Consider the following 19640-nt stretch of genomic DNA (forward strand, 5'->3'; position numbering starts at 1 on the left):
GTGGTACACAGAGAGACATGCAGGCAAAACACCCATACGTATTTAAATGAAAGGGTCCCAGGGGGAAAAATGAGCTAGTTATAAAATAATTTCTAAAATCTTATAATCTTTGAGCTATTTTCTTACATACATACATCAATTTGTATTGTACGTATGAAGCCTCATGGTAAGTCTGCTTTCCTAGATGAAGAAAGGGAAGCCCTGTGAGTTAAGTGATCTGCCCAGCTAATGGGCTGCCAAACCACAGGTCATAACTCCTTTCCCTGCTTCCAGAGCTTATCCTCTTACAGTGTTCTGTAGATAACCCTTTCGGCTGATGTCTAGTCTGTGGTGTTTAGATCCACCACAACAAACTGTTCTCATCTCTCTCTAGGACATGAGTACCCATGCAGTTGCCCAAGCCAGAAACCTGAACCTCCTAGACCGCAGATTCTCTTGCAGCCTGCAGACTCCCTTGCAGCCGGCATCCACTGTGAACAGCTCTCAGCTTCTTCTCAGCTCCTCCAGAATCATGCATGCCTGATTTCTGCATTACCTCCTGATGAGCACAGGCTACCTAAGTTACTCCTTGGACATCAGCTGTGTTTCTCAGTACTGCCCCCTGTATCTGTCTTTTCCTCCTCTTCTTCCTCTTCCTCCTCCTCCTCATCATGGGAAATCAGACTGAGGGGCTCTTGGGAAACTCCTTCCTTGCTTTCTCCCAGCTTCTAGTTGCTGGCAGTCTTTAGGATGCTTTAGCCTGCGGCTAAGCGGTTCTGATCTGTCTCTGTCACCCTACAGCCTTATTTCCTGTGTGCGTCTTAAATCTTTCTCTTCTTTAAGGATACGTGTAATCAAATGTAGGACCCACCCCGATCCAGGATGACCTCATTTTTTTTCTTGATTCCGTCTGCAAGGACCCTGTACCAAATAAGGGAACACCCACCGAGAATTAGACCTCCAGTGCATCATGGGTGAAGGGAACAATTCTACCCGTGGACAGGGTTCGCCCCCATGATTTCACACTCCTGTGAAACCTGGTTTCTTGTTTCTTGTTTCACAGAAGACACGCTTGTTTCACAGAAGTCCATGTTCGGGGTTACTGTGAACAATAATCGAGTTGATGAGTGCAGCGTGTTTGTCACAGTTGTGTGTCTCAGAGACTTAGAAAATAGCAATTTTGATTTATTGCCAAAAGAAACTAAAAACAAACAAACAAACAATCCTTTATCTGCAAGCTTACCTCTTATCCAAGAAAGCCTGCATCAAATCTGTTGTGATACAAAGCCTGGGGCCTCTGTTTTTTTTTTTTTTTCATTCTGTCTTCCATATACCTCCTTATAATAGGGTATGAGACACACACATAAATCTGAATGTGGGGGTACGTGTACCTACATCAAAACATCTGCCGCTCACCTCTGTGTTCGCCAGAGCAGGAAGAAGTTGTCCTGGTAGGGAATGGAGACAGAAGAGGGTTGTGGCTTGTGCTTCTTCATGCTCTAGATAGTCAACACCTACATCCCCACTTTGCTTGCAGTAATCCAAGGCTCCTGGTTCAGAGATTTGCTGGAATCGAGGCCTGGACACAAACAGCGTTATCAGGAACAGACCTGAGCTCAAACCCTCATTGTGCCACTCACTAGCTCTGCCACCTTGAACATCTCTGAACCCTCTTCTTCTCACCTTTTCCTTGGCACTTATGAGGAGAGGTAAAGTATCTCCTCTTCAGGGTGGTCCTGGAACTTAATGAGATGGAACAGGTGTAGATCACTTTTTCCTTCTCTCATTCCAAGGAATGGGTATGCATTGACTACCTAGACACATACTTGGCTGATGGTGGGTGTCGAATTTAAGTCAAAAGCTCTTTCATTCCATATTTTATTTTATTTCAATCCATATTTTATTTAGCATATACAATGTGCTATTCCTGTATCATTTTTGCAGTATGGTACTTATTAGTGATCTGGGACCACTAAGATGGGGAATGCGTGCGCGCACACACATACACACACACACACACATGCTTACACAAAACCACTCATCCATCAATGAATGAGAAAAATGAGCACATTATTTAATGAAGAATGTTCAGAATATGGGCATTAAATCAAATTTAGAGCTAGCAGAGTACAGGATAGTGTTTGACAGCAGGTGTTCTTTTTCAAAAGAGCATGCTGGTTGGAAGTAACACCTTGTCCAGAGACAGAAAGCTGGGGTGGTACTCCAGGCTCAGAGGCCACAAGTATCCCGTGTACTATGGGAGAATCAAAGTGTACCCCTGAGTCTCTGATCAGGGTTTTTTTTAATTAGCTGGGGAGACTCATGCATGCCTTGCAATGTGACTGGCACAGGGCATGAGCATCATTGCATGCCATAGCAGACGTGAGAATAATTCGAGAAGACAGGTTGGGAAGCAGCAATCTTTGAGGCCGACTTTGTGCCAAGTGCTACTGCTGTCTTCCAAATACGCGTAGTCTGATGCTGCAGTGTCTGATACAAGGGGCTCCTGAGTTCTTCAAATCCAGTATCTTAGATGAAGTTTCTATTGCTGTGAAAAGACGACCGTGGCAACTCTTATAAAGGAAAACATTTCATTGGGGCTGGCCTACAGTTCCAGAGGTTTAGTCCATCATCATCATGGCAGGAAGCATGGCATTGTGTAAGCAGACATGGTGCTGTAGAGAAGCTGAGAGTTCTTCATCTGAATTTGCGGGTGGCAGGAAGTGGCTGCCACACTGGGTCTGGCTTGAGCATCTGAGACCTCAAAGCCTGCCCCCAGTGACCACTTCCTCCAATAAAGCCACACCTATGGGCCTATGGAGGTCATTTTCTTTCAAACCATGATAAGCAACTCATCCAAATGGAGATGGGCTTCGATAAAATGTAGTTTGGTATCTATAAAGAGCTGATATTACAAAGTATCTCACCTGCAGTCACTAACTTGTATACGGATTAGATGCTCAAATTATAATAATGTAGATATATTTTATCAAGTAAAATATGAGGTGAAAACTAGATTCACCTGTTTGTCTCTTTTTAAAATAAACATTTGCAGTGACATAGGTGGCCCACATAGCATTTCTGTTGGACACTGTTGGTGTGGTCAGAGGTCTTAGCCTGCAATGGCTAAAACCAATGGGCATGGAGTTTGAACACTGCTGTGGAGAATGTGGAAGGCTTGGGTGGAAGGGAAAAGGAAGGATTTTCGGGGGACAGAGAATGATAAACATCAGCACCAACCTGGGATTTCCAAGGTCTAGTTAGGAATCACATGTGGGCTATCTGGAGAAGTGAGTGACAAAATACACTCTCAGGAGTCCACATCAGATATGATGATAAGCGTCATATCAGCAGAAGACAGGGATGTCTGTCACTGACAAAAACAATAGAGAATTACAAATAGAGGTTCTAACCTTTTATTGTTGGTTGCTTTGAAGTCAAGGAGTCCCTTAGAGAAAATCAAAATGGGATGCCATGGGTAAAGTTTTAGAAAATGAAAAGGTTGATATTCTTGTCATATCCTTTATTTGTAGTCCAATAACTTATTACAACTATAAATACATGTATGTTTCACAGAAGATAATGATGAGGAAACAGTCATGCCTCTGGGGGGGGGGAGGGTCTTTTGACATGGGGGCTAAGACATACATACCTCTAATCTCTTCTAGTGGTCTACTCTTCCGCAAGAAATACTGAGCTGAATTGATCCAACATGGTTTTTTATTCTTACTTTTAAAGTAATTAATTTTATAATGAATTCCGCTTTTTTTTTTAACATCCAAAGATGGATAGTGCAAGATTTTCCCAGTGCTATGCCAGTTGCCTTGTAGGACACGTTTATATGGAACTGTCCATGGTATTTACACAGCAGCCCAACTGGTTGTCAGTAGGGCATGTCAGCCGAATAAGAAATATGCAAAATACACGGATACAAAATATGTGATTTTGTTGAATTGAATTGTGTTCTGTGAAGTGCAATCATCAGAAAGGTTACCTCTAAGCCCCAGAAATGACAGGGTTTCTAGCATTCTTCTTTCATCTAGCAAACCTACAAAACACACAGATGGAGGAGGGCAAGTAAATTCCAGATGGGAGGCTCTGGGCAAACGAGATTGGCTTTTGTAGCAGAATCACGTTTTGTGTGCTCTGATGTACTAGGCAACTACAATAGTGTACCCAACTATTCCAAAATTACGGGATGTCTGTGCTCAGAAAGACCAAGGTTCCGGCCGGTCTTTTGTGACTATGTCAGGTTAATGACAATGCCGCCTGCCTCTTGTAAGCATATGGGAGAGCGTCTGCAAAGTGCTCTCACATCCCGGGGTGGTGCAGCCGGTTGTCCAGGGAGTCGAGCACAACTTACCCTTTGAGAAGAGGATAATAGAGCCTCTGAGTCAGGAAACGATCTCTCCCAGAGCTTCTTAACCTGTGCTGCCTAGTCAGGTGTCTTTGCTGCACTCCAGGGGAAGCTAGAAAGTTCAAGTCTGCTCCCCAGTCTTGGCCTGTTCCTAAGGAAGCCTGGAAGCCCCACTACTCTCCTCTCTTGCCTTCGCTCCTGCCACATTTTTAAGAATTTTCCCATTTCTCAAATATGCTGCGATATCTTTATTTCTAGGAGACGTCTGTATGTCTTCACTGGTGCCCTCTCCTGTGGCGATTATCAAAAGAAAAGATAAAATTTGAGGATGGGTCTAAACATCCCCCTGCATAGAGGTTAAATCATTCCTAAGAACCTCCTTCTCCACCCTGATACTTACTTGTTTGAATGAGTCGCTCCTACTGAAAATAGTGGCCTCCTTAAGAAGAAATGGTAGGGCAGTGATTATTCAGACAGCAGCTTCCTTCACCTGCTCACGGGGCAGGATCTGGGATGCTAGAGACAGAGGCCAGAGAAGTCCAGAGGAAGACAGTGAGCAGATGCTGAGTGGTACGGGAATCCTTCAGCTCTGCGCCTTCCATCTGTCTGCTGTTTGTTCCTTTCCCTTCTGAAGAAATCCAAACTTACAGAGTAGCCTGTTTGCATTTAAAGGGGGCTCAGTTCCCTCTCAAGCCCCCTGCTACCCACCTTAGAAGTGGGACACTTCCTGAAGTCCAAGGCCTGGATGGTCACAAAGGTGGAGACCTGCACCCCCATCTGGTATTCTGCTAACTTTCAAGGGAAGCGGCAAGCACATTTGAAAACCCTGGAACTCCAGAGATGCTGACTCCCACATATCCCATTCTGCGTGTGTGTGTGTGTGTGTGTGTGTGTGTGTGTGTGTGTGTGTGTGTGCCTCTTCAGAGATCGGCTTTCTTACACACTTCATCAAAGCTTCACCAGGTTAGCACAGGAGGCAGGTCTTCAACACTGTATGTTAGAGCCGGGCCAAACAGCACCAGGGAGTGTATAACAGCCCAGGACAAGATTTACCCATAATTATTGGTGTTCTATGGAAGGTAAACACTTGATGCCATCAAAGCCTAAATTCCATTCCTGGCTGTTTTACTTTAGGAGAGTTGGGGGGTAGAGGACAGTGGAAAACATGTAGCACACTACACTCAAAAGAAGTTAATTAAGAGAATGTGTAGTTGGGTGACGGCTGAGCATGCGTCTGGGCAGTACTGGTTTCCCACACTGTGACAAAGGACCACAGATGGAGTGGCTTACAACGGACGTCTGTTGCCTTGCAGCTCTAGAGGGTAGTAAAATCAAGGGCTCTGCGCCTGCCTGGAGCCCAGAGAAGAGTCCTTGCTTGCCTCCTCTTAGTTTGCACCAATGGCCGGCAGTCCTCGGTGTTCCTTGGCAAGCCTGGAATCTCTGCTCAATTCTTCTCCCTGTTCTGTCAGCCTTCGCTCAGCTGTCTCCTTTATTATTCTTTCATTCTTGATTGGTACCTACTGGAACATACTTGTGTTCAACGTTGTGTTTCAATATGTAGACGTTTTATAATGATAAAATCAGGGTAATTAGCGTAGCTTAAGTGTTTATAATTTCATTGTTATAAGAACCTAAAAGCCCTTTGTTCCAGCTGTTTTGACATATACAATGAGATGGTGTTAGCTACAGTCACTCTCGTGTGCGGCAGAACACCAGAGGCAGTTCCTCACATCTGACTGCAGCGTTGTACTTATTAGCCAGACTCTTCCCACTGTTTCCTCCCCTGCCTATATTGTCTTCTTAATAGGACGACAATCATATTAGACACCAACCTCCCTCCTCCTTGTCTCTTTATGCCCCTGATAACTCTGTTTGCAAATGTAAACATTCTGAGGTACCACACATTAGAATTTCATAGTGTCTCTTTGGAACCCATAACAGATCCATGGTACTCTGGGATCCTTCTACTGAGTAAATTGGGACACAAGAGACAGAGGTTTATTACAGGAGCTGAGGTCATGAAGAGAGGGGAAAAAAAAAAACCATTGACTGTCCATTGCCACCAGGTTGGGAATTGGGAAAATCAATGTTTTGACTGTTGAAATAGGAGCGGCAGGGCTGCGTCCCCGGCACCCGGCCACCCGCATGGCTAGGTTATGCCCAGAAATAATTACACGGAAACTGTATTCTTTCAAACACTGACTGGCCCGGCTAGTTCCAGCTTCTTATTGGTTAGCTCTTACATATTGTTCTAACCCATTTCTAATATTCTGTGTAGCCCACGAGCTGGCTTACCAGGGAGGATCTTAACCTGCGTCTGTCTGGAGCGGGAGAATCATGGCGACTCCTCGACTCAGCTTCTTTTTCCCAGAATTCTCTTCTTTTTTCTCCACCCACCTAAGGGTGGGCCTATCAAGGGGCCTAGGCAGTTTCTTTATCCCCACTCCCACATCATTTGACCTCTTTTCCCAATTGGATCCCTTGATGTTTATGCTAGTACCTCACCCTGACTGAACCAACAGAAAAGTCAAAGATCAGGAGCCCAGTGATACAGTGACTAGAGGCTGTGTGGCAGAATAGTGGAGGAACAGTGGGCGTGGGGAGGTGAAGAAAAATGAGTAACACAGCCTGTTAACTCTTGCAAGCTTCCATTCCCCTGGCTGTACACTGGGGATAGTATTAGTGGCTACTTCATAGGGTCACTAACTTGTCACCCAGCACATCATAGTTCAGAGTCCCTGCTGTGGGTTGACACGGAGGTGTGCCCTGTGCTCATCTGTGCTCTCTGCTTTGCTGAGTCTTCGGCTCAAATGGCTGTTCCTCAGTAGTTTGAACTAGTGCTGGCAGAAGTCAAGGTGAGAAGAGGCTTGGTGATTTCCTGTCGTGGCCTCACGTTAGGGTGACATCTGTTGGGGTCCAGCCTCAACGGTTCATATGCTCCAGGGTAGGGGCATGTGGATCAAAAATGTTAGGTAGAAAAAGCAGAGATACAAAATAAAAAGACAGAGACACAGTCTAGACTCAGGAGGGCAACCAGTGACTACTGAGTTCGCCCACATTTGTTTTCCATATGCTCATATACCCCAATCCAAAACAGAGGGAAGAAGGCAAAAGACTGCTTTACCATGATACAAAGAACAAACAGAGAAATTACCTTTTCAGTACCCAAAACACCAAGTAACTATATCCTGAGTTAAATATTCTGTTGTTTAGGCAGGACATGCAGTGACCACATCTTGGGCCAAGCATCCTGTAGGCAGCCACATCCTGGCTCAAATCTGTTATAACCTTGAAGGAGCAGGAATAGATGTGAATTCTCTGATCTTTGATTAAGGTAGATTGACAGCCCTGGGCTCCAACATGCTCCATAATAAAGGTAAGAGGGGCCCTGGAAAGATGGCTCAGGCGTTAACACTCACAGTACTTCCACAGAGGACCTGAGGTCTAGCCCCGGCTGCCTGTAACGTTGGCTCCAGGGAATGTGGCACCCTCTTCTGGCACACACATGAACATGCTAACGCATACACAAACCAATTTAAATCAAAGATAGGAGCAATCAAGTTCCTGGGGTATAATGTTTTGGATAATGACCAAACCGGACATGGAGGAACACCTCAGTGTGGTGTAGCCCATCACAGACAACTCTCACAGGTAGAAATCATCGATCTTTCGAACACTCAGAAGAGGAGTGCTCACCCTCGAGGGGATGTCTGAGAGGATTCTGTGGAAAGGATGGTGACTGAGCTGGGCCCTGGTGCAGTAGGATCTGGGCACATGGAGATTGAGGGTGAGGAAGTCAACAGATTGTGGGAAGTGAAGAGTAGGAATGTACGAAGACTAGACAGGAACTATGAGTAAACAGGGGTAGATGAGAGACAACAGAGGCCTCCTGGGAAAAGGAGGCTGAATTTCCACCTAAAGCTTAATTGACACTTAATATATTACTAACCCGCTGCTCTCAAGGTCAAATAATACATCTATCATTCTCTAATTTTAAACGGACTCTTCTCTCATGATGACCCCACTTAAGTTCTGGTTATTTAAAGATGCACCTGAGCTAAAATCACAGTCTAGAGCTGAGAGGAATCTTCTTTCAGAATCCAGGGTGGGCAGAATCCTAGAACCCCTGGGAAACAGACCATCACATGCCAAAGGCAAGTACTCAGTGAGACCACATGGACGGTGGCACACCCTGAGGGTACGAGAGGGATCCATGGCAGGTAAGGAGCAACAGTGAGGGCAGCTGTGGGGTGGTCAGGAGTACTGAGCAGGGACAGCAGCACAAGCACGTCCAGTGTCGCTGCTGCAAATAGGCAGGATGAGAGGGTGGGGGGCACAGCTGTGCACCAGTCAGGCTGCCAAAACCCAGCCGAAGTATGAACACAAATAAGGAACACAGGCGTGATTGGCTGTGATGGGGACTCTGAAGGTAGGGTGCTTTGTGATGTTTTACTCTTCTGACTTCTTGAGGGGCCCACCATCCTGCTCCCAAATAAACCATACACAGAGATTTATTCTAAGCTATGAATGCTTGGCCTTAACTTAGCTTGTTTCTTGTCAGCTTTTCTTAACTTAAATTATCCTAACTACCTTTTGCCTCTGGGCTTTTATCTTTTCCTGTTTCTGTATACCTTTCTTTAGTTCTTTCTCCTTGGCTTGCTGTGTAGCTGGGTGACTGGCCGCGAATGGCCCACTCTCCTTGTTCTCTTGTTGCTCTTCTTCCTCATTTCTCCTTCTATCTATATTGTCTACCTGCCAACTCCGCCTATCCTTGCTCCTGCCTTGTTATTGGCCGTTCAGCTCTTTGTTAGGCCATCAGGTGTTTTAGGCGAAGAATCACAGCTTCACGGAGTTAAACAGATGCATAAACAAAACAACACACCCTAAAATATTCCCCAACAGTAGTGCATACAACATAGAATGATTTTCATACAGAAAAAAGCGGGGTTCTGCCAATGGGAGAGGGAGTAGGAAAAACATTTCAAGAAAGATTTCTTGAATCAAAAAAATAATAAGGCACATTACAACGTCCTACCTGGGCCCTGAAGAGGTGGCCCAGTGGTTAAGAGCACTTGTTTCTTTCAAAGGACTTGGGTTCTGTTCCCACCACCCAAATGTTGGTTCACAACCATCTGTAACCTTATGTCCAGGGATTCAATACCCTTTTCCCACCTCCAGCACACACATGATCCACGTATTTTCATATAAATAAAACCCTCATATACATGAAATAAATCCTTTTAAAAAATAACAAAATAAGATATTCTACCTTGTTTTATAATGATTTATTAAGTGGACTGGGTGTTTCCTGTGTCAGAGACAAAGGTTTTTCTAAGTTTTTTATCTTCAGTTCATAGTAGCATTCTTTAATAACTTCAAAATATTTTATTTTATTTTATGTGCCTGTGTGCCTCTTGCATGTTTGGTACTCGATGGGGCAGAGGAAGTTGTTGGACCTCTTTGGAACTGGAGTTACATATGGTTGTAGGCTGCCATGTGGATACTGGGAATCAAACCTAAGTCCACTGGAAGAGCAGCTCATGTTCTTAACTACAAAGCCATCTCTGCAGCCACAATAGAGCATTCCTAACTCATGTATGACATTGTCAAAAAGTGTTAAGCTAAGAAGTAATATGTAAGTAAAAATGAAAAGTAAATGGTAAATGTTTAGTTTAACAAAAATTAACTAATCACAGTTGAATGGAAACAGAGACTTGGGTAGAAAAATAAGACATTAGAATAAAATATGAAAGAAGACAACCCCAGTGTTTTGGAGGCCAGAGAAAATATAAGTTATGGCTGCCACAAGTAGAGGGCAAAAATCACATAGCAATCCTGACTTCCCAGGTATGTCTCTAGCGTTTCCATTTTCACTTCGTAGGCTGGATGTAGTCTTGGTAACCACAAAGATTTTGTATTCTATTCATTGTGGTAACCAGCATAGCAGTTTGACTTAGGCAAAATCTCCCACTATAGAAATGATGTATCCCCCAGTTTCAGAGAGAAGCACAATCCAGTTTGCAGCTTGGGAGCCTCCAGTCTAAGGGCCTCCTTTCCATAAAAAAAGAGCAATTCCAGCTCTTCCCAGGCGGTTAGAACTTGGGGACACCAGTAATCGTTTTTTCACAATCAGACCCTGCACCTTCAGATTAGAATGTTAAGTGTGGTTTCTCCTAGTCCCCTGTGCTTTCCTCCCATGCACCGCCCGCTGCGCTCAGCCACACGTGAACTCAGAAATGCTCTCAGCACAGCGTGTCAGGCAGCCTCCACCCACCAGTTGTAATGGCAGGGGAGCTGAAACCCATTTGCCACCAGCCTTCCAATGATTCCTTTATGTGCCTTCTTCAAGCAAGTTTATCTTACTGCAGCTCATTCTGCCAGGAAGAAAATCCTTCATTTACTAGAAAAAAAAAAATTGCTGCTATCCAGCCCCCAGACCAAGAATTAGGAATGAGTGACGTTTCCAGAGAACTGAGACCTTCTCACCTCAGGACCATTTCTGAAGGAAGTTGCTTTGGGGAGTATTAATAAGTCTTCTCTGCATAGGAAATGGAGGATATTGAACATAACATTTATTCAACGTATCCCTCATTTTAAGAAAACATTTCTGAACATATTTTGTAATTATGTATCAGTGTCCCAGGAGACACCGCCTCTCTTTAAATCATCTCATGCATCGTTGGAGATATATAGAAACCAGTGGGGCAGATTCTGCAACCTTACCCTCTTCCAATTTTCTCTCTAGGGCTACTAAGCAGAATAAAGGTTACCAAAGACTGCAGAAAACTATGATTGTTAAGTCACCTTGTTTTCCACTGCACCAAAGTGTCAAGTGAAGGATACTTCTCCCCAACAGTAATAGATACTTCTTTTACATACTTCTGATTTTCCAGGTATTTTACAAAGCATGGGACCCTTAAATTGTAATTTGAGATTGATGGAATGTTTAGGCATGTTTTAAATTTTTTGTTTGCATTACTTGTTTTGAATCATCATTATAACTAGGTTAAAGTCAGCAAGCAACTGTAGGCAGAAGTTTCTGTCCCGCCGGCCACTCCCAAGTAACCACACAGAGGCTTAATTATAAATACTCTGCCAATAGCTCAGGCTTGTTACAACATTTTAAATTAACCCACATTTTTTAACTATGCTTTCCCATGTGGCAAGGTTTCTTTTCTCTCTGTGTCTCCTCTCAACTCTCTCTGACTCCACCCTTCTTCTTCCCAGCATTCTCAGTTTGGCTCTTCTGCCTAACCTCATCCTGTCCAGCTATTGGCCAATCAGCTTCTTTATTAAAACAATCACAGCAACATATATTCACACAGTGTAAAGGAATATTCCACGAGCAGTAAGTATCCACAATGAGAGTGGCCTTTCTGAATGGGGCCTGAGGGAATGAAGGAATGATCATGTGTGCATGACAATACCCACACATGTGTGCACAGACAACACATGTAAGATCCCTTCCGTTGGTGCTTCAGTGCACAGTACCTGTGCAGTTCAGGTGTGAGTGTGGACAGTCATTAGTTAAATAAGGCAGCAGAGAAGTAGAAGGGCATAACTAGGGTGATAATGTAGTTTTGGGCATTGGGGGCACATCCAAAGGGTACCCACACCTCCCAAAGCATCACCAACTTGTATACACAGTCCTCAGCCCTACCAGAAAGACATTGGTAGGACAATAGCTTATATCATGTTTATCATGACCCCTTTCTTTACTTGAGCTTAAATCTACAGATAAGATGTCTAAGGAAGGAAGATGGATGGTAACCTGTACATTCCTCACGTGGCCACTGAGTAGGCAGAAATTTATCTGAGCGAGAAGGACAGGTTCTCCAGGTGGTCAGATGTCATCTATTACATGACAGACAGTTCTGTGATTTAGAAGCCCTCATCTTCCTGGGGGTGCACAGGCGGAAGAAGCACGCAGAAGGACAAGACATCAGGACAAAGGTCAAGAATACACTGAGCTAATGGCCTAGGGAGTGCACAGGCGGAAGAAGCACACAAGACAACAGGACAAAGGTCAAGAGTACACCAAGCTAATGCCTAGGCAAGACAAAAAAATAGACCTGTGAACATTTGGAAGCAGCAGAACGGACACATCTCAAAACATGTAAAAAGCATCAATGACTGCATTCTCGTGAGGCATTGTGACCCAACACTGTAATCTTAGCATTCAGAGGCAGAGAGAGAGAGAAGATCCCAAGTTCCTGATCTATAAAAGACCTATTAAAAAAAAACCCTAAGGGCTGGAAATGTACCTTAGTGATAGAGTACTTGCCTAGCATATGCAAGCTGGGCTTGATCCTTAGCATTAAGGGGGGGAGGGAGGGGTTAGGCGTGGTGGTGCACACCTTTAATCCTAATCCCAGCATTTAGGAGGCAGAGGCAGGCAGATCTCTGAGAACTCGAGGCCAGCCTGGTCTACAAGAGCTAGTTCCAGGACAGACACCCTGGCTACAGAAAAACGCTATCTCGGGTTAGGGGGGTGGACCAAGGCAAGAGGAAAGAGAAAAGAGCGTACGTCCTATGTGAGTCCTAGAATGTCTAGAAAACTGCAAACGATGACAGCAAATGGCAGGTCAGCAGTCTCCTGGGACGCGGGGAGGAGCGGGCCACAATGGGGCATGAGGAAACCACTTGAAATGGTAGGGATGTTTTGAATCATAAGAGTAGTGGCTACGCAGCCTTGACACTGACTGAATCATGCGTTTAGTATGGACGGGTTAAACTGCATGCAAATTATTTCTAAAAGGCATTGACTTTTTAACATTTCAGCTGTGTAGGCTTGATATAAAAGTGGGCTCACCCACAAACTAGCTCCCCATCAGGGCTGCAGCTTCCATGACCAGCACGTGAGGCCGGGTACACACAGATGCCATGCCTGCTGCGGGCCTTGAAGAGGTTTAGTCCATGCTTATTGCATACCTGCTCTGTGCCAGACGCTGTGCTTACCGCAGGCATGCCGTGATGGTAGATAAATAATAAAAAGGTGGGGTCTCAGGACGAAATGAAACGTGGCTGCATGCTTCCACTGATATTTGAATGTGTCGAATTCAAATTGTCGGCATGGTCATGTGGGTAACATAAAGAGATCAACTTTCCGGAAAGGACACAAACATGCATTTAGGCAAAAATCACACATGTAGAATAAAAATAAAAAATATCTCTATCTTTAAGCGGACAACTAGCTAGATTGGATTAACAAAATCCGAGTATCAGAGAATGGACCAAAGCCAGGTGAGATGCCCGTGGCATGAGTTGCCTTTCACCCCGCCAATGTGTGTCAGAACATAAAAGGTGGGAGAATGATTCTGAGCACAGCAGAGCAAGGCTGGTTCTGCTTACAGACAGTGAGTCGGATGGATGAGTCCTCACTGAACCTGAAATAAACTAGAGACGAGACCGAAATTAGGGGCACAAGTTTTGAGAAGCATGAGGACGTCAACTACGGTGCCTGTGTGGATTCCTATTGCTACTGTAGTAAGTTATCAAGACTTCTGTAGCTTAATCCAGTGCACAGAGTATGAAAGCTGTTAAACTAGGAAGCCTCACAAGATGGTGTCATCAAGGCAGTTTCCTCTGGACGCTTCCCAAGGGCTCTCTTCCCTTTTCTCTTTTCTCAAGACTAAACCTGGGGCTCCTTCTGTATATTCAAAGTTTATTACCTCAATCCTGCATTGATGGTCACATTTTCCCTTCTCTCTAATCCTGCTTCCCTTATGAAAGACAACCAAACATAATCTTCCCATTTCAAAATGCTTAATTTAACCACCTATACAAAGCCTCTTTGCCACAGAAAGTATTCATAGATTTTTTGGAACTAGGATAGGCCATGACCTTCTTTAGGGAACATTAGTCAGCCTACTGAGGTAATGTCAAATCCAATTATTTTTCCTATCATGAAACCAAATGCCATAGCTGGAAGAATCATGCAATCTCCAAAACAAAAGAAAGTATAGTTAGAATCTCTAAGAGAAGAGGGACCAGAGAAGCCCATGGAATATATGTGTCATAAAAGAAGAAGGAAAGCCAGGTGTGGTGGCATATGCATCATCCCTCAGGAAGCAGAGGCATTCGCATCTCTGTGAATTAGAGGCCAGCCTGGTCTACATAGAAAATTCCCAGATAGCCAGGGCTACAAAAACAAAAGCAGCGAGAAGGACCCTCTTGTGGGAGAAAGAAAACCAGCAAGAGGAGGGGAGAGAAAGGTTGGGGAAAGTCAGGTTGGGAGAAAAAGAACAAACTCCTACAGCACATGTGAAAATCTCTCCGTGAGACCCCATTCTTTTTATGTTAATGAAAATAATAAGAAAGGGAGAGATTAGAGGGTAATGGGGGAAAGAAGATGAAGCTACAGAAACTGAGAGTGGATGGGGACATGGACACTCACAGCTGTCACCTCGAGGACCCAATAATATAATAGAACCTTTGTGATGAGCCTTGGCTTGATTCTTGGGTCCCCTCATCCATGAAACAAAAGTGTTTGTTGGGTCATCTGGCTCCTCACAGGTTGATGTCTTGCAGTTTCATTGGTGGTAGTTTGTTTATTTGTTGTGCTAAGGCTTTTTTCATTTGGTGGTTTTTATGTAGTTATCTTGCTTTGCTTTGCTTTACTTTTGGGTATTTTGTTTTTGCTTGATTTGGGGATTGTTGTTCTTTGTTTGGTTATTTGGTTTCGGATTTGGTTTTGGTTCCTGCTAATTCTACCACAGACTTAGCCTTACAAAAGCAAGAGTCTGAAAAGAAAATTGGGAAAAGAAAGAGCGAGACCTGAAGATGACCATGGGTTTCCCACAGTAGACTATGTGTTCCTTAATTCCTAATGCCCGTTCTTCCCAGGAGCCACATTAACGGGATGTACCCTTGGGTTAGAATAGTTGAGTTAGACGCCCCCAGCCTGCAGCCCCATCCCATTCACCAGACAGCCTTGGACAAGTCAGTGAATTTCTCTCCATATCACTCTTGAGTCTATAAAATAATAACAAAATACCATTTTTTTAACATCAGGTAGACGCAGGAATCCAACAAGATAATACTAGGTCTTTGAAAGAGCCGGTACTGCTGTACACTGTACATACATGCCTCATATAACCAGATACTATCATAAAGAACATGCTAGTAGAGAGTATCAGTTTACTGGGAGTCTTGATTTTACATGTACTATATAGACAAACAAAGTAACTAAGGCTTCATATCTATCTGCTACCATCAAGTTCCCATCTGAGCTTCTTTCTGGAATGGTACTTATTTTCCCATTTTCATATTTCAGCTGGCAGCCCATTCTTTACCTCTGAGGTGTATAGATACCCTACCAATGAAAGCTGACTGCTTAACAGTGAGATTTCTACAAATACAAATGATGGCAACAATTCTTCTTCGGGGACATTTGAACCCAACAGCAGAATTCACAGAAGGCCTCTGTGTGCTGGCACGTATTCTCAACTAGAAGATGATTTGTAGGATAGCCATGAAATAGTTTTTATTTTAGTTGTGAAACATGGTTATTTGTGTATTTTGATCTGTGAGCATATGCATGCTGTGCTGCGTTTTCTTTGAAGGTAGCCAGATTGTTTGTGTGAAAGTGGTCCACTCAAGGACATTGCTACATATAATGAGGCCGAGGTCACAGCTTCAATTCCCATTTGGCCACTTAGCTTTGCTCATAGCCACAGGCTAGGCTGTTCCCTAATTATTAAATGCAAGCTGTCTCAGCATCATGAAAGGGTTGCCGGGTGATGCAGATTGTCAGGGCTGATACACAACCACCGTCTAGGGCCTACTTTGGACCACAGACCCAGAGAAGTGACAGGCCACTCACTGTGGGGTTCGGTTTTGTGCTCCTGTGAGCACTTCTTGAACCATCCTGAGTCCCTGCAGAAACACACTTTAGGTTTTCTATATCTGATCGACTAAACCATTTCGTCATTGCCCCCTTGAATGGCTAGCACATACTCCTGGAACCCAGCTAGTAATAATTACTGTTTGCCTTCAGTAGGTGTCCTGACATTTTCTACATTTGCCTGCTCTGGAGTCTGTTACCAAAGACCCTACTAGTGCAAGTTAGCACTGTCTCATTCTCCTCTTGGCAGCCATTAGTTGCCTTGACCTCTTCACCTAAAATGAGGCATTGTGGGATTTCTCCCATCCACATTGGCTTGTCAACTAGTATTGTCATGGCTCAGGTCTCGCTTAAGCAGCCATGTTAGTGAGACTGCATGGGTGCATCTTCTCTGTCATACACAGAAGACACAGTCTGAGAACAGACATCCTAGTCCTCTGGATCTTACAATCTTTCCGCCCACTCTTCTAGAATGTTCCCTGAGCCTTGGGTGTAGGAGATGTGTTGTAGATGTATCACTTGGGCTAGGCAGCCTAGAGTCATTGGTTTTCAGCCTGCTGACCACGTGGTTTTCTGTAATGCCATCTATTAAAGAAAGGAATTCCTTTGATCAGGGGTGAGATCTACATCAACATGTGGATCTGAGGATAGGTATTTAGAACGCAGAGCCCCCAGATTGCTTATCCAATACCAAGTAGTCAGCTCTGAACACACACACACACATATATGTGAATAACACTAAATGGTTTCAAGAAGTTATATTTATATATTTATATTTAACAATAATAATTTAAGAATAAGAGGTAATGAATTTGAGAAGGATAAGATGAATGGAGACAGGGGAGGAGTTGGAGGGAGGAGAGGGAAGAGGAAATGATACAAATATGGGACTCAGATGAAATTTTCAAGAAATTAATTTTTTAAAAAATAAAACAAGTATTCATGTATGTTTTAAAGTAAAACATTAAGTTTAATAATAAACATTTCCAAAAAAAAGTCTGAGTACTGAGTGCTTACCACATACCAAGACTCAAGATATTCAATTAACATGTGAGATAAAAAAGAGTTTTCTTTCTTCCTCTGAAACCAAGGTTTAGTGTAGTTGAGTTATCATATGTTCTGAATAAGTCAGGATCCAATCCCTGATTGCAGGTCGTGCTCCTTACCCATGATGCTTTAAAGCGTACTTGCACCAGTGGCATGCGGGGCATCGTTGGCAACTGTGGCCTACAGATTCACTCTGCTTTGTTGAATCTGCACATTCTGGAAGGGATTGTCCTATACCATGTCCCTCTTGTCAGAGGTGCATCCGAGATGGCCATTTGGAAAACTGTGCTAACTGAACAAGCTCGTTCAGTGCCAGGGGTTAATTCAGAGTCCCAGGCGCCTTCATATTTCTCTGCTGAATCCCAAGCCACTGGGAATAAGTAGACAATGACTGGACCTAAGAAACACATGTGCTTGAACAAGCTGAGATCGGTGAGCAAATAAAATCTGTGACCCCGGAAGCTCTTGATCCAGCTTACTCTCTCCAGACATCAGTGCATACTAGACCTCATTCTTTAGAAGCGACTTGCAAATGCCAAAAGAAAGCCCACATTGAAGTTGTCGCCCAGTATCCTCACCAGCTCTCATTGCCTCCGTTTACTGCATACTTGTGGGCCCAAGAATCTTCCCAACCCGTTTTTGCTCATGCTTATTCCATCTGCAGAACAACTATATTATCTGGGAAAGGAACAAAGAAAAGAGCTCAATACTTCTCGTTGTTTATTAAAAACATACAAAAGCCCACTTTAGCCTCCCACCTAAAACAGTTTTGCTTTGTGTGGTTACTAGTTAGTCAGCCTTAGCCTCAAACCTCTGAACACTTGCACGGTTTAGAAGTCATCAGGTACAGACCGCTGATGCTTCTCTAGCTTTCCAATTGCAATGACGGATCCTTGGACTTTGAGGTTTCCCAAAACAATCCTCACATCTTTGGAAGAACCAGTTTTTGTTTTTAATCAAAACTGGTAAGATTTACTAAGCTGCATTATTCTGAAATAAGTATTCTAGGCCCAGACAATCTGAGTGAAATTAACTTTATTAAATTAAAAAAAAAAACCTTTGAGTCACTTCCTCCCCTATTTCTAGCATCCCCAATCTGTCAATACGTGTGGGTGACATATCGTCTGTAACACGGAATACTGATCAACACTTTTTATAGAAGTTCCAGAAGCTTGACGCTCAGTAGCCAGCCTGAAGCCCTCAGTCTTAAGAAATGTCCTCTAGTTAGCCACCCCTCTCTGTCAATGACGGGTTTGCCTGGGTTTTTCTCTGCCCGGTAGACTTAAGTGATGCTTTCTCAAGTCCAACTGATCCCTGCTTTAAGATTGCTCACCCCCCGTGACTTGTTCCCTTCTTGTCCCCTTAGGTGACCTAGTTCGGCTCCCAAGCTCCTGCTGTATTGTGCAGGCTCTGAATTTAACTCCCTCGATCCCATTCCTTGCTTCCGCTTTGTGTTTCCCGTTGTCCTCATTCATGGCATACAACTTTCTTGAGGTGCATAGATGTCCCTTTTTTTTTTCTTTTTGTAGGATTGTTTTGGTTTTAATCTCTTCATCTCGTCCCCTGCTGTGTTCTCTGGATTCATTTTAGAAAGCTTGTTTGAAATGTATTATCCTAATTTGGCAGTTCTTTCGGATCAAAGACACGCAGCAGTAGCAGTATTAATCAGAAGGTCTTAGAACGGGGTGTTTCACCTTGAGGCACCTGTGCTCCCCACCTGTAAAATGAAGTCCATCATAGCTAACTTGGTGGGCTGTTGTGGCTGTCGTGTAAACTAATAGCTGCTGTGCCTGATACAGTTTGGACCTGATCGGTAAGGTTATTACCACTTTATTCTAGAGCCCTAGTGGGTGGTGCTGGCTCGGCTACTTGGATTCTCATCTTCTCTTTGTCCCGTTCTCTTGCCTTCCACGACCACTGTGAAGAGGAAAAGGCAGTTCCAACTCAGAACTTGCCATCCTGCGTGAATGCGGGCTACAAAGTTGTCTTGGACAGCTTAGCTGAGACACCTATCATCTTATTGCAAACCTTAGCTTCCTGGGAACCAAGTGTTTTCACATCTACGGCAGAAACTGATGACTCTCATAGAGAACCTATATTCACCTAAAAGTAATGAGCCAGTGTCAGAGACAGCACTCGGGTGATTAATTTGCTAATCATCCTCTCCTGCTGGGGATAAATCTTATTTCCTCTCCTTTTTCTCTTTATTCTAGTGTCTTAGTTTGCTTTCTATTGCTGTGATAAACACCAAGACCAAAAGCAGCTTGAGGGGGACAGGACCTTCTCGGCTTACACATTCTGAACAGCCTATCATTGAGGGAAGCCAGGGGAAGAACCCGGAGGCAGAAACTCAGGGAACACTGCTTACTGGCTTGTTCCTCATGGTTCCTTAAGCTTAAGGTTTTCTTTTAT

At 43.9% G+C, this 19640-nt stretch overlaps 2 protein-coding genes across 4 annotated transcripts in view; one reads left to right on the forward strand and one right to left on the reverse strand.

The window, feature by feature from the left end:
- Focad (focadhesin) overlaps positions 1 to 6683 on the reverse strand; it is a 1203139-nt gene extending 1196456 nt beyond the window's left edge. The window contains exon 1 of the mRNA XM_050157367.1: positions 6632 to 6683. The gene's annotated coding sequence lies outside the window, so the exon portion shown is untranslated. The remainder of the gene's footprint in view (positions 1 to 6631) is intronic.
- Slc24a2 (solute carrier family 24 member 2) overlaps positions 1 to 19640 on the forward strand; it is a 249380-nt gene that overhangs the window by 102424 nt on the left and 127316 nt on the right. The window lies entirely within an intron of this gene.

The sequence above is a fragment of the Alexandromys fortis genome, unplaced genomic scaffold, assembly GCF_014885135.2.
Source record: "Alexandromys fortis isolate MF-2015 unplaced genomic scaffold, M_Fortis_MF-2015_v1.1 scaffold_64, whole genome shotgun sequence".
In the NCBI taxonomy this organism is placed as follows: domain Eukaryota; kingdom Metazoa; phylum Chordata; class Mammalia; order Rodentia; family Cricetidae; genus Alexandromys; species Alexandromys fortis.